This window comes from Nicotiana sylvestris, chromosome 1 (genome assembly GCF_000393655.2).
Source record: "Nicotiana sylvestris chromosome 1, ASM39365v2, whole genome shotgun sequence".
NCBI lineage: Eukaryota > Viridiplantae > Streptophyta > Magnoliopsida > Solanales > Solanaceae > Nicotiana > Nicotiana sylvestris.
Genome location: NC_091057.1, coordinates 75,678,024 through 75,695,314, shown reverse-complemented (window position 1 = coordinate 75,695,314; position 17,291 = coordinate 75,678,024).

The following is a 17,291-nucleotide window of genomic DNA, read 5'->3' as shown; positions in this document are numbered from 1 at the left end:
TATGTATAACTAAACATCATATTGTTAGAAAGAACAACCATACAAGAATAAAGAAATCATAAAGACTAACAAAGCTTCAATAATCACCACGTCTTCAAATAAAAGGGTTCACATAGCTTTCACATAACTTCCATAACTTTAGGTGGGGACATTTTATACTGTTGCATCATCATTTACAATACCACCACTTTCTTGCGCGGAGTCCGATCACGACCCGATCGGCTAGGCTGCCTTAGTTGAGATATGTACCTCAGTCACAATTTCATTCTCACTTTTGGTTTCAATATCAGCACAATACCACCATGTGTGTAGCATGGCGTCAGATCAGGGCTCGATTGGCTAGGCCGTCTTACCAAGATATTATTCCTTTTTCCATCAATCATCTCATTTCACATGTATCAGTTCATAGGCACTTGGGGCCTCAAATATCACATCATACTTGGCATTAGACCATATTTCATTATGCAAACTTTTTTCCTCCACGTTTCACATCATTTCCACATTCAACATTAACTTTGCAATCTGAGATAACAGACACATACAAGAGCAATTCAAGTTGTAAGCATAGAGAGAATTTCACATAGTTTGGCACAACAATCTCAAGTTAAACTTGACTCCAAATCTAGGAATTCTAGCACATAGTTCGCATTCTTGACACATTCTCAATTCACCAAGAATAGCATATTGTGCACATTGAAACACATCTCTCACATATAATCTTGTAACATCATTTCATATGAAGTAACAAGTACTATGTTTATAAATTTTCAAACTTACACATTTATATAAAAGCCATGGAAGCTCAATTTCTAAGAAGAGGGGGTTTTAGCCATACATACCTCAATAGAGCTTTCCTTAAATTCTTACCAAATTTTGGAACTCTTAGCAACTTCGATCTATTTTATGAGAATTATAAGTTGAACCAAAAATTAGATACTTGATTAAGATTCTAGCTCATTTGAGTATATTATCAAGCACTAAGTGTGCATTGTGATTTTAGGACCCTTTTGTGAGATATTGTTATCATCTTACACCCCAATTGCTACCTTTTTAACTCACAATCTCCCCATACCCTATTATCATTTATGCATGCAGGAAAACCCATCCTTATACCCATGAACCCACTTTCTAATTACCCGTTCTAGTTTGAATTTCGAAATCAAAGGTTAGGGCTCAAGTTCTTAACTCTTGGGGTGAATGCCTAGTAGCTTTACTTGATAATCTTCAAGGGTTTAGGAAATGATTGAGTGGGGACTTGGTGAGAGTTAGTTTGTCCCTCTAGAACTCCTCTTCTAACTCTAATTGCAGTAGAATAGAATAAAAGGGGTCTAATGGGGGTGTTTTTAACGGAATGGGGTCAGGTTTTTAAAAGTTAGAAAATAGGAGCTCCGACACAATCTGCAGTTGCATAATTGACATACGGCCTGCAAAAAGGACCGCAAAATGGCCCTCAAAACTTGTACATTCTGCCTGGGTATGCGATAAGAATGTGGTCCGCATACCTGTTCTACGGTCACATAATGCACCGCAGAACTGCCCCTTGCAAAATTCCATAGAGATTATGCGATGACTATGCGGCCCGCATATTGATTATGCAATCGCATAATTGGCGGCATAGTTGACTTCAAAAATAACCAGCATACTGTCTCACTTTGCAGCGACTATGCGGTCCGCATAGCTATTATGCGACCGCATAATGGACCGCAGAAATGCGCTTTTCTGAAAAATATTATTCCTTAACTTTTTAATGCACAGATCAATCCAAAATGTCCGAACCTACGAGATTTCGAGTTTTTGAGTAAACACTTCACGGGGCCTTACATCCTCCCCCACTTAAGATCATTTCTCCTCGAATGAGGATCAAGGTTCACTCATTAGCAATACTTGTGCACCTTCAGCTTTTTTCACATCATGAAACATATCAACAACCCCAAATTTGGCTAACTCCTTAAATTTCCAATTATTTTTCCAGAGTTTCCTTTATAACTAGGCCTATCCACCTGTCAGAGAGCCATGGAAACATATCCTAACAGCATATACACAATCCATTGACATGACATAACTTGAAACGACACCAACCATGGCTGTATGGGCAACATATAACCAAAACAGAACAGTTTTACATAGACCAAATCAAAGGATATGTAGACATGTGATTTTCGACCCTTCCCAAAAATTTTTATACTTTAGCATGTAAATATTTAATTTAGGTCTAATATCGCTATTTCAACTAATTTTGACTCTTTTACTTTATTTTATTACAAGAAAATGAAAATTACAAAAATATTTTATTTTACGTACCTTTCATAAAGTAAAAAAATACAAAAATGGTACCTTATTTTTATCTTTATATAATCTTGAAAAATACAAAAAATATATAATAGTTTCATGTTTGAATATAGTTTAGTTTAATTAATTAGAATTTGTTTTTGCATTATGTATTATAGTTATCTTATATTAAAGGAATTTAGTTATGGTTTTGAATAATAATTTTTGGGGTTTTCTTAGCCCAAAATTGAGACACAAAAAGACATGGTCCAACCCAATTACCCTTAGTTCATTCTTCCCAACTCATTAGCCCATTTAAGTGCAAGATTTAATCCTAGCCATCTATTTCCTTCTAATCCAATGGCCATCATCCTTTCCCACTTCCATATAAAATACCCAATTATAGAAACCATACAAAAAAATATTTTTAATCCCTAGACCTAGACCCCAAATGAGGGCAGTCGTTCCCCTCATTGTTTTGAGGATTTGAATCCACACACACACACACAGTGAGGAACGAACAGGAGCTTGTATTTCCTTTGTTCCGGTTGCTTTGAATGGCGACAATAATTTCTGGTGCTTAATTTGGTTTCTTTGGAAGAGCTGGTTCCATCTTCGCCATACTTTAAACACGGGGTCTCTTTTCGTGTTACTGGAAAGCCGCAAGAATATAATGTTATTGGAGAACTCGAATCTTGAACCCGAACTACAATTTTCAGCCTCAATTAAGGTTAATTCTCAATTTGTCTTTACTGTGGATTAGTTGAATATTATGTTTTGTGGCTTATGCTAAATCATTTAATTGCTTTATTTTAGTTAAAAATATTGAATGCTTGTTTGAATTGTTGAACTACATGAAGCCATGAAATATAATACTCTCATTAGTGTTAGTTTACTGGGTTTGGTCTCAGAACATTTACTTGTTCTTATCTGATATTGGACTCGATGGCTGCTTTTATTGTTTTCCATACAAGATTGCTTAATTACTGTTGTTCTTAAGGTAGATATTAATAGCTTACTGGATGCACATGAGCATTGCTATTTCGTGTGAAGCCTTTCTTTTTTGGAATTTTTTTTATTCTTAAAAATTGAAAAACTAAAGAAGGAAAATAATGGCTGTTAAACAAAGGCAATGGTTGAAGTTGTAGCTACTGTTATATAGATAATGATCATTAAACTTTAAATCATTATGAAGATCGGGCCTGAAGATGTTTAATTAATTGATGTTTGTTGGAAAGTTTGTCACTAAGGGATGAAAAAAAGTCTTGTGACCACGACACACCAAGAAGACAAACATGTTCATCAATGTTGTGATCGCGAAAAGATACCATGTTTGATGTTCTTGAGGTTGAGAGGCCCTTTTTCTGCTACCCAAACACTTTATATCATTTGCTACCCCTTTTGAGTCTGTGTTATTTTTATTTGACTACCCTCTTTTGGAATCAAGTTTAGAGTAAAAAGAAAAAGAAAAAAAAGTCCATGCCCCAAGAGTACAAACTGGGGCAGCTTTTAGAAAATTCAAGTGAAAAAAAAAGAATTATCAAAGGTCCATGCCCTCAAAAATAAAAGTTGGGGCAAACAAAAAAAAAGAAGAAAAGAAAAGGAAAAAAAAAAGAAAAAAAGAGAAAAAAAATAGAAAGAAAGATGAAAACCAGTTTAGGCCAGATGTTTGAACTACGTCCGACCTGATTCCTTAAAAAAAAGGATATGTAGGCAGCCTCACGATTTGGTCCAACCAAATAAGAATTTAGAAGAAAAAGAAAAAAATAGAAAAAAATAAAAAAATCCAAAAATCCCCAGCATCTGAAACTGGGGCAAAGATTTTATTTCATTTTTGAAAGAGCTGATTCCAAGAGTTATAAGTCTACAACCCCTCATTTTGAGTTTATTTTGAGCCTTCACGCCGACGTTTCTTTCCAACCCTATCCAAAAACCTTCCAAATAAAGACCTTCCAATATGCCTTTAAGAATGCCAAGAGACGCATGCAATGAGCAACATTTGTCACACGATGTAGAACATCGTCGAGCTGCTCACAAAAAGAGGGAAAGAAAAAGAAAATGAAAAATGAGAGAGTCTTATTAGTAAAAAACTTCACAAGCACCGTAAGGCGACGGTAAGTAGAGAAAAATAAATAAGAGAGACTTATTGGTGAAAACCTCTCGGGGCACCACTAGTCGAAAGTGAGTCATGAAGCTGATACAAAGGATTGGCACGAACAAGCCCGACTTCAAAGATCATAAGAATGGTAAAAGGGAAGATTGGATTAGTTTGATAGATCAGGTCGTTGAGTCCAAAATGCATGTCATGATTCATTAAGGCTAGTTATTTACAAAAAAACTCTTCCTTCTATCCTTCTGACAGGGGCATTTCTTGTTAATACTTGTTTCTTTGCATCATTTGTGTCCTTCACCTTGAGTTAGTCCTTCTCAAAACAAGCAAAAAAAGATTTCAAAATCTGCTACCAGCTTTATAGTTGTACAAATTAAATTTGGCCAACAACCTCAGTTGTTAATGTCAACATGCCTTGAGGATTCATACAAAGGCTCCCCCAAAAGACTCTTGTCAGCCTGCTTGGCGAAAACAAAGATAACTTGTGTTTCTCTCTGACACACAAATTGCTCAAAGCAGGAAGTAATTCAAAATATCAAAAAAGGTCATCTAAGAAAAGATCTCCAGTTGGGACAATGCTGATTGAGCCAGAAATACAAATGGTACTGGGTGTGAAACAGTAAGAGTTGGTGCAGAACAAAAGTTTCTTGAGATCGACTCAAGATGATCGAGCAAAAGCCAAGCTGCTCAAGACTCAAGGCCACAAACCGACCACCATTTTCAAAACTGACAATTTTTTCTTTGTATGAAATAGTAACAAAGCAGTGCAAGGAATGTGGTTCAAAAAAAGAAAAAAAAGAAGGGAAAAGAAAAGAGAAAAAGAAAGAAAAATAGAAAAGAAAAAGAGAAGAAAAAAAGGAAAATGAAAAGAAGAGAAGAGCCGACAAAGGGAAATTTCTCAAATTTTTGCCTTTTTCTATCTTGCTCATGTGTATAAAATTTTGTCATTTGGTCGTCACATTTTGCCTCCTAAGATAAAGAAACATAGTCTGACGAAATTTTCCCTACGATCACAATCTTAGTCTGATGAATCTTTCTCCTAAGATAGAAAACCTAGTCTGATGAACTTTCTCCTAGGATAAAAATCTTAGTCTGATGAATCTTTCTCCTAAGATACCAAAAAAAAAGAGACCTAGTCTGACGAATTTTCTCCTAGGATCAAAATCTTAGTCTGATGAATCTTTCTCCTAAGATAGAAAACTTAGTCTGATGAATTTTCTCCAAGCCTAAATGTCTTAGTCTGATGAATCTTTCTCCTAAGATAGAAAACCTAGTCTGACGAATTTTCTCCTAGGATATTTTGGAAAAAAAAAAGGGAAGTCTGAAATTAAAAAAAAAGGGGTCATTTTTTTAGTTTTCTTAAGATTATCAATGTTTAGTTTTCCTGAAATCAGGGGGCCCCGCCTGGAGAATAGGGTCAGTTTTTACTTTAGTCAAGATTAGTTTATAGTTTTCCTAGTCTATTCTTTAGTTTACTCTCATCATTGCATCAATAGTATAAGTGGTTTACAATTTTGCTAATAACTCACAAATCCTCCTAATGAAAACTGGGGCAGAAAAAATTTCTTTTGTTTTGTCTGTTTTGTTGTAATCAGGCGCCCACCTGGAGAACAAGGGAAGACAACTCAAGTTTCAAGGGAAAGCAGTTTCGAAGGAAGACAACTCGAGTTTCAAAGGAAAGTAGTTTCGAAGGAAGACAGTTCAAGTTTCAAGGGAAAATGGTTCAAGGTGCAAGGAAAAACAGTGTCAAGTAACAAGAAAAGACGATTCAAGTTCAGCAATCAGGCGCCCGCTTGGAAAATAAGAAAATTCAATTCAGAATGCAATACAGGTCAGCAACAAAAGAAGCTTGCATCAATAATGCGAGTCAGCAGTCTTGGATGATCAACAGAAGCTAGTCACAATCAAGAATATAAAGAAAAAAAAGAAAGACAAGAAGTGAATCCAAATGCAGAAGTTAATGAAAGATTTGAGCTACTCAAGACAGGGCTGAGGTCACAAGCTCTGCATGTCCCGTCTTGGTTTGAAAAGTTCAAGAAGATTGAACCAACACCTGTGGCTAACAAGCATCAAAATTCAGATCAGAGTCCGCATGAAGAACCAACCAAGACTCAAGATCAAGCTTCAGAAGACTCATAGATAGGAATCTTGTAACTCGTAGCTGATAGGCTTAGTTAGTCTTTTTTATTTTTGATTTTGATGTAATAACGGGACCGCGGACCGGAACCTCAGCGGAACGGCACGTCGCTCAACTCTCAACCTCGGCACACTCCATCATCTCACTCACTTCTGAACTATACGTGGCCTGATTCCTTTATAGCCAAGAATATGTAGGCAGCTCAGATACCAGGGCTCGGTCACATTTCCCTTTTCTCTTAGTTTTAGTCTCTCCAAATAAGGGTCGGTCCAAAAAACCTGTCTAGTCGTTCTTTGTCTAAAAATACTTTGTTTTTCCAATCAAAGAGGGGCAGTTGAAGACATGTGATTTTTGACTCTTCCCAAAAAAATTTATACTTTAGCATGTAAATATTTAATTTAGGTCTAATATCGCTATTTCAACTAATATTGACTCTTTTACTTTATTTTATTACAAGAAAATGAAAATTACAAAAATATTTTATTTTACGTACCTTTCATAAAGTAAAAAAAAAATACAAATATAGTACCTTATTTTTATCTTTATATAATCTTGAAAAATACAAAAAATATATAATAGTTTCATGTTTTAATATAGTTTAGTTTAATTAATTAGAATTTGTTTTTGCATCATGTAATATAGTTATCTTATATTAAAGGAATTTAGCTATGGTTTTGAATAATAATTTTTGGAGTCTTCTTAGCCCAAAATTGAGACACAAAAAGACATGGTCCAACCCAATTACGCTTAGCTCATTCTTCCCAACTCATTAGCCCATTTAAGTGCAAGATTTAATCCTAACCATGTATTTCCTTCTAATCCAATGGCCATCATCCTTTCCCACTTCCATATAAAATACCCAATTATAGAAACCATACAAAAAAATATTTTTAATCCCTAGACCTAGACCCCAAATGAGGGCAGTCGTTCCCCTCATTGTTTTGAGGATTTGAATCCACACACACACACACAGTGAGGAACGAACAGGAGCTTGTATTTCCTTTGTTCCGGTTGCTTTGAATGGCGACAATAATTTCTGGTGCTTAATTTGGTTTCTTTGGAAGAGCTGGTTCCATCTTCGCCATACTTTAAACACGGGGTCTCTTTTCGTGTTACTGGAAAGCCGCAAGAATATAATGTTATTGGAGAACTCGAATCTTGAACCCGAACTACAATTTTCAGCTTCAATTAAGGTTAATTCTCAATTTGTCTTTACTGTGGATTAGTTGAATATTATGTTTTTTGGCTTATGCTAAATCATTTAATTGCTTTATTTTAGTTAAAAATATTGAATGCTTGTTTGAATTGTTGAACTACATGAATCCATGAAATATAATACTCTCATTAGTGTTAGTTTACTGGGTTTGGTCTCAGAACATTTACTTGTTCTTATCTGATATTGGACTCGATAGCTGCTTTTATTGTTTTCCATACAAGATTGCTTAATTACTGTTGTTCTTAAGGTAGATATTAATAGCTTACTGGATGCACATGAGCATTGCTATTTCGTGTGAAGCCTTTCTTTTTTGGAATTTTTTTTATTCTTAAAAATTGAAAAACTAAAGAAGGAAAATAATGCCTGTTAAACAAAGACAATGGTTGAAGTTGTAGCTACTGTTGTATAGATAATGATCATTGAACTTATGGCTAAGGGGCATTTCGTTCAGTTTTGGCCTCATACACGTATAATTCCTTCCATAATTATTTTGCCTTACAATAATTTCAAATTAGCTTTAGGAAATAAATAATCAATGGGCATCGTAGTTTGCTATAGGCGTTATTAATAAAATCATCGTGGCTATGGGTACGGTTTCCGTGGCATGGTCACGATACATAATCCCAATTTGGGTGTGCATTTATGTGACCCAAATCCAAATCTCAACGATTTTAGATAAAACGTATTGTGGACCGCGGGTGCATTTATATGACGTGGTCCAAGATGTGTTTTAGACGACGTTGAATCTTTCTAAAAAATATCTAAATAAAAGTGGCTATAAAGTTAAAATGCACATAGGTTTAGACATGTACCAAAATCAGATAATAGGCCAATTATAATAGTTGAGCGACCGTGCTAGAATCACGGAATCCAGGAATGCCTAACACCTTCTTCCGGGTTAACAGAATTCCTTACCCGGATTTCTGTGTTCGCGAACTGTAATACAGAGTCAATCTTTCCTCGATTAGGGATTTGAAACCGGTGACTTGGGACACCATAAACTATCCCAAGTGGCGACTCGGAATTTTAAAAATAAATAATCATGTTTCGATTGTTACTTAAATTGGAAAAAAACTCCCTTATGCCCCTTTCCGGGGGTAGGTAAAAAGGAGCTGTGACATGATACAGAGTTAATAGGAACCAAATTCATAAGAGCTATTACATGGCTATACAAACAAATGCGGGTACTTCTTTTTCATATCTCCCTCGGCTTCCCAAGTGGCTTCTTCAACTTGTTGGTTTCATCATAACACTTTCATGGAGGCAATTTCTTTGTTTCTCAACTTCCGGACCTGCCTGTCAAGAATGGCAACTAGAATTTCCTCATATGACAGTTCTTCATTAACCTCAATAGTTTCAATTGGCACAATAGTGGACGGATCCCCCACTACCTTCTTCAACATAGATACATGGAAGACTGGGTGTACCAGTGACATCTCGGGTGGCAGTTCGAGCTTGTATGCCACCTGACCGATCCTGTGAATGATTATGTACAGTCTGACATACTTGGAACTCAATTTTCCTTTCTTTCCAAACCGCATGATACCGTTTATGGGGGAAACCTTCAAAAATACCCAATCCTCTTCTTTGAACTCCAAATCTCTGCGACAAATGTCTGAATAAGACTTTTGGCGACTCTGAGTAGTTTTTAACCTTTCCTTAATAATTTTGACTTTCTCCATAGCCTGATGCACGAGGTCCGGCCCTATCAATTCAGCTTCTCCAACCTCGAACCACCCAATGGGAGACCTACATCTCCTACCATACAACGCCTCAAATGGTTCCATCTAGATACTAGCATGGAAGATGTTGTTATAAGCAAATTCTATGAATGGTCATCCCAACTACCTTTGAAATCAAGAACACAAGCACGCAACATGTCCTCAAGCGTCTGAATAGTCCGCTCTGCTTGCCCGTCGGTTTGAGGATGAAAGGTTGTACTAAGATTTACCTGCATACGCAAACCTTGCTGAAATTTCTTCCAAAAGTTGGTCGTGAACTAAGCTCCTTGATCTAAAATGATTGAGACTGGAGGGCCATGCAACCCGACTATTTCTTTGATATACAACTAAGCATAATGTTCCGTTGTGTCGATAGATTTAACTGGCAAAAAGTGCACTGATTTCGTGAGTCGATCCACGATTACCCAAATTGAGTCAAACTTGCACAGAGCACGCGGTAACCCTAACATAAAATCCATGTTGATCATCTCCCATTTCCACATTGGAATTTCTATGCTTTGAGCCAATCCACTGGGCCTTTGATGTTCAGCCTTCACTTGCTAACAGTTTGAACATTTTGCCACAAAGTTCGCCATATCTCTTTTCATGTTGTTCCACCAATAAACTTTCTTGAGATCATGATACATTTTCGTAGAACATGGGTGTACGGAATACCTAAAAGTGTGAGTTTCGGCCATGATCCTTTCTCGAAGACCGTCGACATTTGGAACACATAGGCGCCCAGATATCGTAAGGTACTATCTTCCATGCCAATAGAAAAAGTTGTGGTCTTGTATTTATGAATCCCCTCCTTCAGTTAATGTGATGACCCGGCCGGTCGTCTTAAGAATTAACGCCTCGATCCCCTTTTAACTGCTTTCCACAAGTTTATTTCTGCTATTTCGATTTGCCGGGATGTTCGGTTTTGAGTTTTGGAGAGTTTTGGGACACTTAGTCCTTAAATGAGAGCTTAAGTGTTGGAAAGTTGATCGTAGTTAGAATATTATGAAGACGACCTCGAAATGGAAATTTGATGGTTCTGTTAGCTCCGTTGGGTGATTTCACGGTTAGAAGCGTGTTCGGAGTGTGTTTTGGAGGTCCGTAGCTAATTTAGGCTTGAAATGCCGGAAGTTGAATTTTAGAAGCTCCCGGTTCGTTAGTGAGATTTTGATCCAAGGGTCACAATGGAATTCTGAGAGTTATAGTAGTTCCTTTATGTCATTTGGGATGTGTGTGCAAAATTTCAGGTCATTCAGAGGTGGTTTGGTTGGGTTTTTGATCAAAAGCTTAATTCGGAAGATTTTGGAAAACTTAGGCTTGAATCCGATGTGTTTTGGTTGATTTGATGTCGTTTGAGGTGTTTTGAAGATTGGTACAAGTTTGAATAAGGTTTTAGGATATGTTGATGCCTTTGGTTGAGGTCCTGGGGGCCTCGGATGTGTTTCAGATGCTCAACGGATCATTTTTAGTTGTTAAAACGTTGCAGAATTGCAGGTTCAGCTGTTGTAGATATCTACTCTTCGCGTTCGCGAGTGGACCCTCGCGTTCACGAAGAGTTGGTGGAGTTTAGTGAAATTTTAGCCTTCGCATTCGCGAGGAAGGCTCCACGTTCGCGAAGGGCTGGAAACTTGTGAAACGCATTCGCGATTGGGCTTCGCATTTGCGTAGGAGGAAAATTGGCCGAGTAGAATTTACTCATCGCGTTCGCGATGAGAGGAATGCGTCCGGGGAGGTTCGTATGTGCAAGGCATCACGTTCGCGGAGTGAGGGACGCGTTCGCGAAGAAGGAAAAATGGTCAAAGTTATTTTGTGCTTCGCGAACTCGAGGCTTTGACCACGTTCGCGAAAAAGGAATTTTCTAGGCAGATATAAGATTTCAAAATCGAGGGTTTAGCCTTTTTTATCAAAACTTAAGCTTGGGAGCTCGGATTTGAGCGAGATTTTCAGAGGTATCGATTGGGTAAAGATTCGTAACTCATTTTTGCTTGTAACCCATTAATCTAAACATGAATTCATCCTTTAATTTTGGAATTTGTATGAAAATTGGGGAAATGTTCTTAGGCCAAGAAATTGAGTTTTGATTGGGGATTTGACATCAGATTTGGATAATTTTTACATGGTTAGACTCGTGAGAGTGTGAGGATTCTGAAACTATAAATTTTACCCGATTCTAAGACGCGGGCCCGAGGGGCGTTTTGGTTATATTACATAATTTTGTGTATTAGCTTAGAATTTAATTGTAGAATCAGTTACTTGAAGTGTTATTTACATTATGCAATTGAATTGAATAGATTTGGGCCATTTAGAGTCGAGTACTCGTGGCAAAGACGTGGTGTTGGGTTGATTTTGAGCCGGTTCGAGGTAAGTGGCTTGTCTAACCTTGTGTGGGGGACCTTCCCTTAGGATATGATATATTTGGTAATTGTAATGCCTTGTACGTGAGGTGACGAGTGCGTACTTGAGCTAATTGTTGAAAATCTGGTTTTTCCTTAAGTATTTCAATTGAGTTCTTTTTTCCTGTTTTATTCTACTTGTGAATTTAGCATGTTGCTAGTTTACAAAAGCATGTTTAGTTGACTTAATTGCCTATTTGCTTAAACTGCCTTAATTGTATTATGTGAAGTATGTTAGGCTAGGATTAACTGTTTACTTGGTATGAAATTTAGCTTAATTGGGTTTTCTTGTATTGTTGCTGTGTGTTTTACTTCGGGACTACGGGACTGCATCCCAGGAGATCCCCTGTATGTATTTATGATCTAGACTGAGGTGCGGGATACCAAGAGATCCCTAGAATATATTGAGGATACCAAGAGATCCTCGGGATACCAAGAGATCCCTTGCATATATTGAGGATACCAAGAGATCCTCGGGATACCGAAAGATCCCTCGCATATATTAAGGAAACCAAGAGATCCTTGGGATAGCGAAAGATCCTTAACATATATTGAGGATACCAAGAGATACTAGGGATACCAAGAGATCCCTAGTACGTATTTAGGATACCAAGAGATCCTCAGGATACCAAGAGATCCCCGGTTATCATCCTTGTTATGAGTGGTACTTCCTTGTGGCTTGCCTTCATATTTGTTTCTGTTATTCTACTCTTATTATCCTGTGTATATTCTTACTGTAGATTTTCAATTGCACTGCTTATCTTATCCTGTCATCTTTATATTTATTTAATCTCAGTAGGGCCCTGACCTTCCCCGTCAACACCCAACCAAGGTTAGGCTTGGCACTTACTGAGTACCGCTATGGTGTACTCATGCCTCTTCTGTGCATGTTTTTCATGTGCAGATCCAGGTACTTTTACTCAGGCCTACCATCCTTGAGGGAGGCGACTACTTAGAGACTTTGAGGTACATCTGCCGTGTCCGCAGACCGAGGAGTCCCTTTCTATTCCTACCTTTTAGTATTTAGCCCTTCTATACTTTCTGTTCTTATTAGACAAATTCCGGAGTTAGAGCTATATAGTATTTCCTTTTCTTAGCTTGTGATTCGTGGGTTTCCGGGTCTTGGATTTGGATATTGGTTTTAAGAATTATATATGGTGTATGCCGAGCGGCACATTTAAACACTGTTATGGCATTATTTTTATTTTAAAATTGTTTACTTCCGCAAATTTTGGTTATCTTCCGCAATTTAGGCTTACCTAGTCGTAGAGACTAGGTGTCGTCACGATGGTTCATGGAGGGCGAACCGGGGTCGTGACAATTTGGTATCAGAGATCTAGGTTCATATGAGTCTTGGATCACAAGCCGGTTTATTAGAGTCTCGCTGATCGGTACGGAGACGTCTGTACTTATCTACTAGAGGCTATGTAAATGTTATGAAAATTTCCACTTCATTTGATTTCCTTACCGTGCGATATTTTAACATCACAATTCTAAACTTCTGTCTTCTATTCTCTCACATATGGTGAGGACACGTGCTACTCGAGATGATCAGGCACCCGCGCCCCCTACTGTAGCCGTCAAAGGCCGGGGCCGGGGTAGAGGCCGAGGACATGCACGTGGTGTAGCCAGAGCACCTGCACAAGCTGCCGCCGAGGTACCACCAGCGAATCTAGCCGGAGTCCAGACACCTGACACGTCTACTGCTACTACTACTCCAGCTCTTCAGGAGATTTTGGCGCAGTTCATGAGCATGTACACCACTTTAGCTCAGGCAGGGTTGCTTCCCCTTGCTGCAGCCACATCCCAGGCTGGGGGAGGAGCACAGGCTCCCGTCGCCCGCATTCCTAAGCAGCAAGGGCATGTTGAGCAGGTCCCTAAGATTATTCCTGTACCGCCTGTCGTGCCAGTTCAGCTCGAGGACAGGGTAGTGGCTTTCGAGGATGAGCAGTTAAGGCTTGAAAGGTTCAAGAAGTACTAGCCTTCTGTATTTAGTGGTTTAGCATCGGATGATGCTCTGGGGTTTCTCAAAGTATGTTGTCCAGTACACAAGTTTGGCTAGGCATGCGCCAGCCTTGGTTTCTACTATTCGCGAGAGGGTTCGCCGGTTTATTGAGGGGCTTATTCCTAGTATCAGATCTAGTATGGCTCGTGAGTTGGAGATGGGTATTTCTTATCAGCAGGTGGTGAGCATTGCTAGGAGGATTGAGGGTATGCATGCTAGGGAGAGAGAGGATAGGGAGGCTGAGAGGTCTCGAGAGTTGGGCCATTATTCTGGTGCCCGTTCACCATCTGCAGGTCGTTATGGTAGGGGTTATATGAGTCGCCCTGTTCATTCAGCTCTTCCTGCAGCCAGTAGTGCTCCAGCTCCTCTTAGGCCTCAAGAGCCTTATTATGCACCTCCGGTTTCTAGCGCGCCTCCTGCGCGGGGTGCTTTCAGAGGTCAATCCGACAAACCTGGCCCTAGCCAGTCACAGCCTCCATGTCCTCTTATCTTGTTTTGAGTGTGGTGATACACGCCACGTGGTGAGGGATTGCCCTAGACTTTGGAGGAGTGCACCTCCACAGACTTCTCAGCCACAGCGTGCCCCGCAGAGTTCACAGGCTTTGATTACAGCTCTAGTTGCTACCCCAATTGCTCAGCCTGCTAGAGGTGGAGGTCAGGGAGGTAGAGGTCAGCCCTAGAGGGGAAGGCCAGGCCAGATACTATGCCTTTCCTGCCTGTACCGAGGCTATTGCCTCCGATTCTGTCATCATATGTATTATATTGGTTTGCCACAGAGATGCATCAGTTCTATTTGATACAGGCTCTACTTACTCTTATGTGTCTTCTTATTTTGCTCCGGATTTGGGTGTATCTCGGGATTCTTTGAGTTCCCTGTTTATGTTTCTACTCTTGTGGGAGATTCTCTTATTGTGGACCGCGTTTATCGGTCGTGTTTGGTTGCTCTTAGTGGTTTTGAGACCAGAGCCGATTTATTGTTGCTCAGCATGGTTGATTTTGACATTATCTTGGGCATGGACTGGTTGTCGCCCCATTATGCTATTTTTTATTGTCATGCCAAAACCGTGATGCCGGCTATGCCAGGTATACCACGTGTTGAGTAGAGGGGTACTTTAGATCACACTCCTAGTAGAGTTATTTCTTTTTTTAAAGCTCAGTGTATGGTTGAGAAGGGGTGTGATGCGTATTTAGCTTATGTGAGAGATGTCAGTATTGATACCCCTTCAGTTGATTCAGTCCCAGTAGTACGGGATTTTCCCGATGTGTTTCCAGTTGATCTTCCAGGCATGCCACCTGATAGAGATATTGATTTTTGCATTGATCTGTTGCTGGGCACTCAGCCCATTTCTATTCCTCCATATCGTATGGCTCCTCCTGAGTTGAAGGAGTTGAAGGATCAGTTACAAGAATTGCTTGATAAGGGTTTTATTTGGCCCAGTGTATCACCTTGGGGTGCTCATGTCTTGTTTGCGAAGAAAAATAATGGTTCTATGTGTATGTGTATTGATTATCGTTAGTTGAACAAGGTTATAGTGAAGAACAGTTATTCTTTGCCTCGTATTGATGATCTGTTTGACCAACTTCAGGGTGCACTGGTGTTTTCTAAGATTGATTTGCACTTAGGTTACCATCAGTTGAAGATTCGGGAGCCAGATATCTCGAAGACTGCTTTCAAGTCTCGGTTCGGTATGGTCATTATGAGTTCCTTGTTATGTCATTTGGGTTGACCAATGCCCCAACAGCCTTTATGCATTTGATGCACAGTGTGTTCCGGCCATATCTTGACTCGTTCATCATTGTCTTTATTGATGACATTTTGGTGTATTCCCGGAGTTTGGAAGATCATGAGCAACACCTGAAGATTGTGCTTCAGACTCTGAGAGAGAAGAAGTTATATGCTAAATTCTCGAAATGTGAGTTTTGGTTGGATTCAGTGGCATTCTTATGCCATGTGGTATCGAGTGAGGGTATTTAGGTGGATTCGAAGAAGATAGAGGCCGTGCAGAGTTGGCCTAGATCATCCTCAGCTGCAAAGATCCACAGTTTCCTTGATTTGGCAGGTTACTACCTTCATTTTGTGGAGGGGTTTTCATCGATTACAGCCCCCACGACTAGGTTGACCCATAAGGGTTCTCCATTGCAGTGGATAGAGGAGTGTGAGGCGAGCTTTCAGAAGCTCAAGACAGCTTTAACCAGAACCTCAATTTTGATATTGCCTACAGGTTTAGGGTCTTATACGGTCTATTATGATGCCTCCAGGGTTGTCCTTGGAGCGGTGTTAGTGCAGGACGGTAGGGTGATTGCCTACGTGTCCAGACAGTTGAAGATACATGAGAGGAACTACCCTATTCATGACCTTGAGTTAGCTGCCATTGTTCACGCCTTGAAGATTTGGCGCCATTACTTATACGGTGTGCCTTGTGAGATTTATACTGAACATCGGAGCTTGCAGCACTTGTTCAAGTAAAAGGATCTAAATTTGCGTCAGAGGAGGTGGTTAGAGTTGTTGAAGGACTATGATATTACAATTTTGTATCACCCCGGTAAGGCCAATATGGTGGCCGATGCTTTGAGTCGCCGGGTAGAGATTTTGGAGAGTTTAGCTTATTTACCAGCATCGGAGTGGCCTTTGCCGATGGATGTTCATGCCCTAGCCAGCTAGTTTGTGAGATTGAATCTTTCGTAGCCCAGTCGGGTTCTAGCTTGCGTGGTTTCGGTCGTCTTTATTTGATCGTATCAGGGAGCGGCAGTATGATGACCCTCATTTGCTTGTCCTCAAGGACAAGGTTCAGCACGGTGATGCCAGAGAGGTGACTATTGGTGATGATGGGGTATTGAGGATTCAGGGTCGGATTTGTGTACCCAATGTTGATGGCTTCGGGAGTTGATTCTGGAGGAGGCCCATAGCTCTCGGTATTCCATTCATCCGAGTGCCGCAAAGATGTATCAGGATTTGAGGCAGCAATACTGGTGGAGGCGGATGAAGAAGGATAGTTGGATTTGTAGCTCGGTGTCTTAACTGCCAACATGTGAAGTATGAGCACCAGAGACCAGGCGGGTTGCTTCAGCAGATAGAGATCCCGGAGTGGAAGTGGGAGCGGATCACCGTAGACTTTGTAGTTGGTCTCCCACGGACGTTGAGGAAGTTTGATGCTATCTGGGTGATTATGGATCGGCTGACCAAGTCCGCTCACTTTATTCCTGTGTGTACTACTTATTATTCGGAGCGGTTGGCGGAGATTTATATCTAGGAGATTGTTCGTCTACATGGTATTCCGGTTTCCATCATTTCAGATAGAGGTACCCAGTTAACATCACGGTTCTGGAGAGTCGTTCAGCATGAATTAGGTACTCGGGTAGTGTTGAGTACAACATTTCACCCTCAGACATCATTTCTTACAACAACAACTATCAGTCCAGCATTCAGATGACACCGTATGA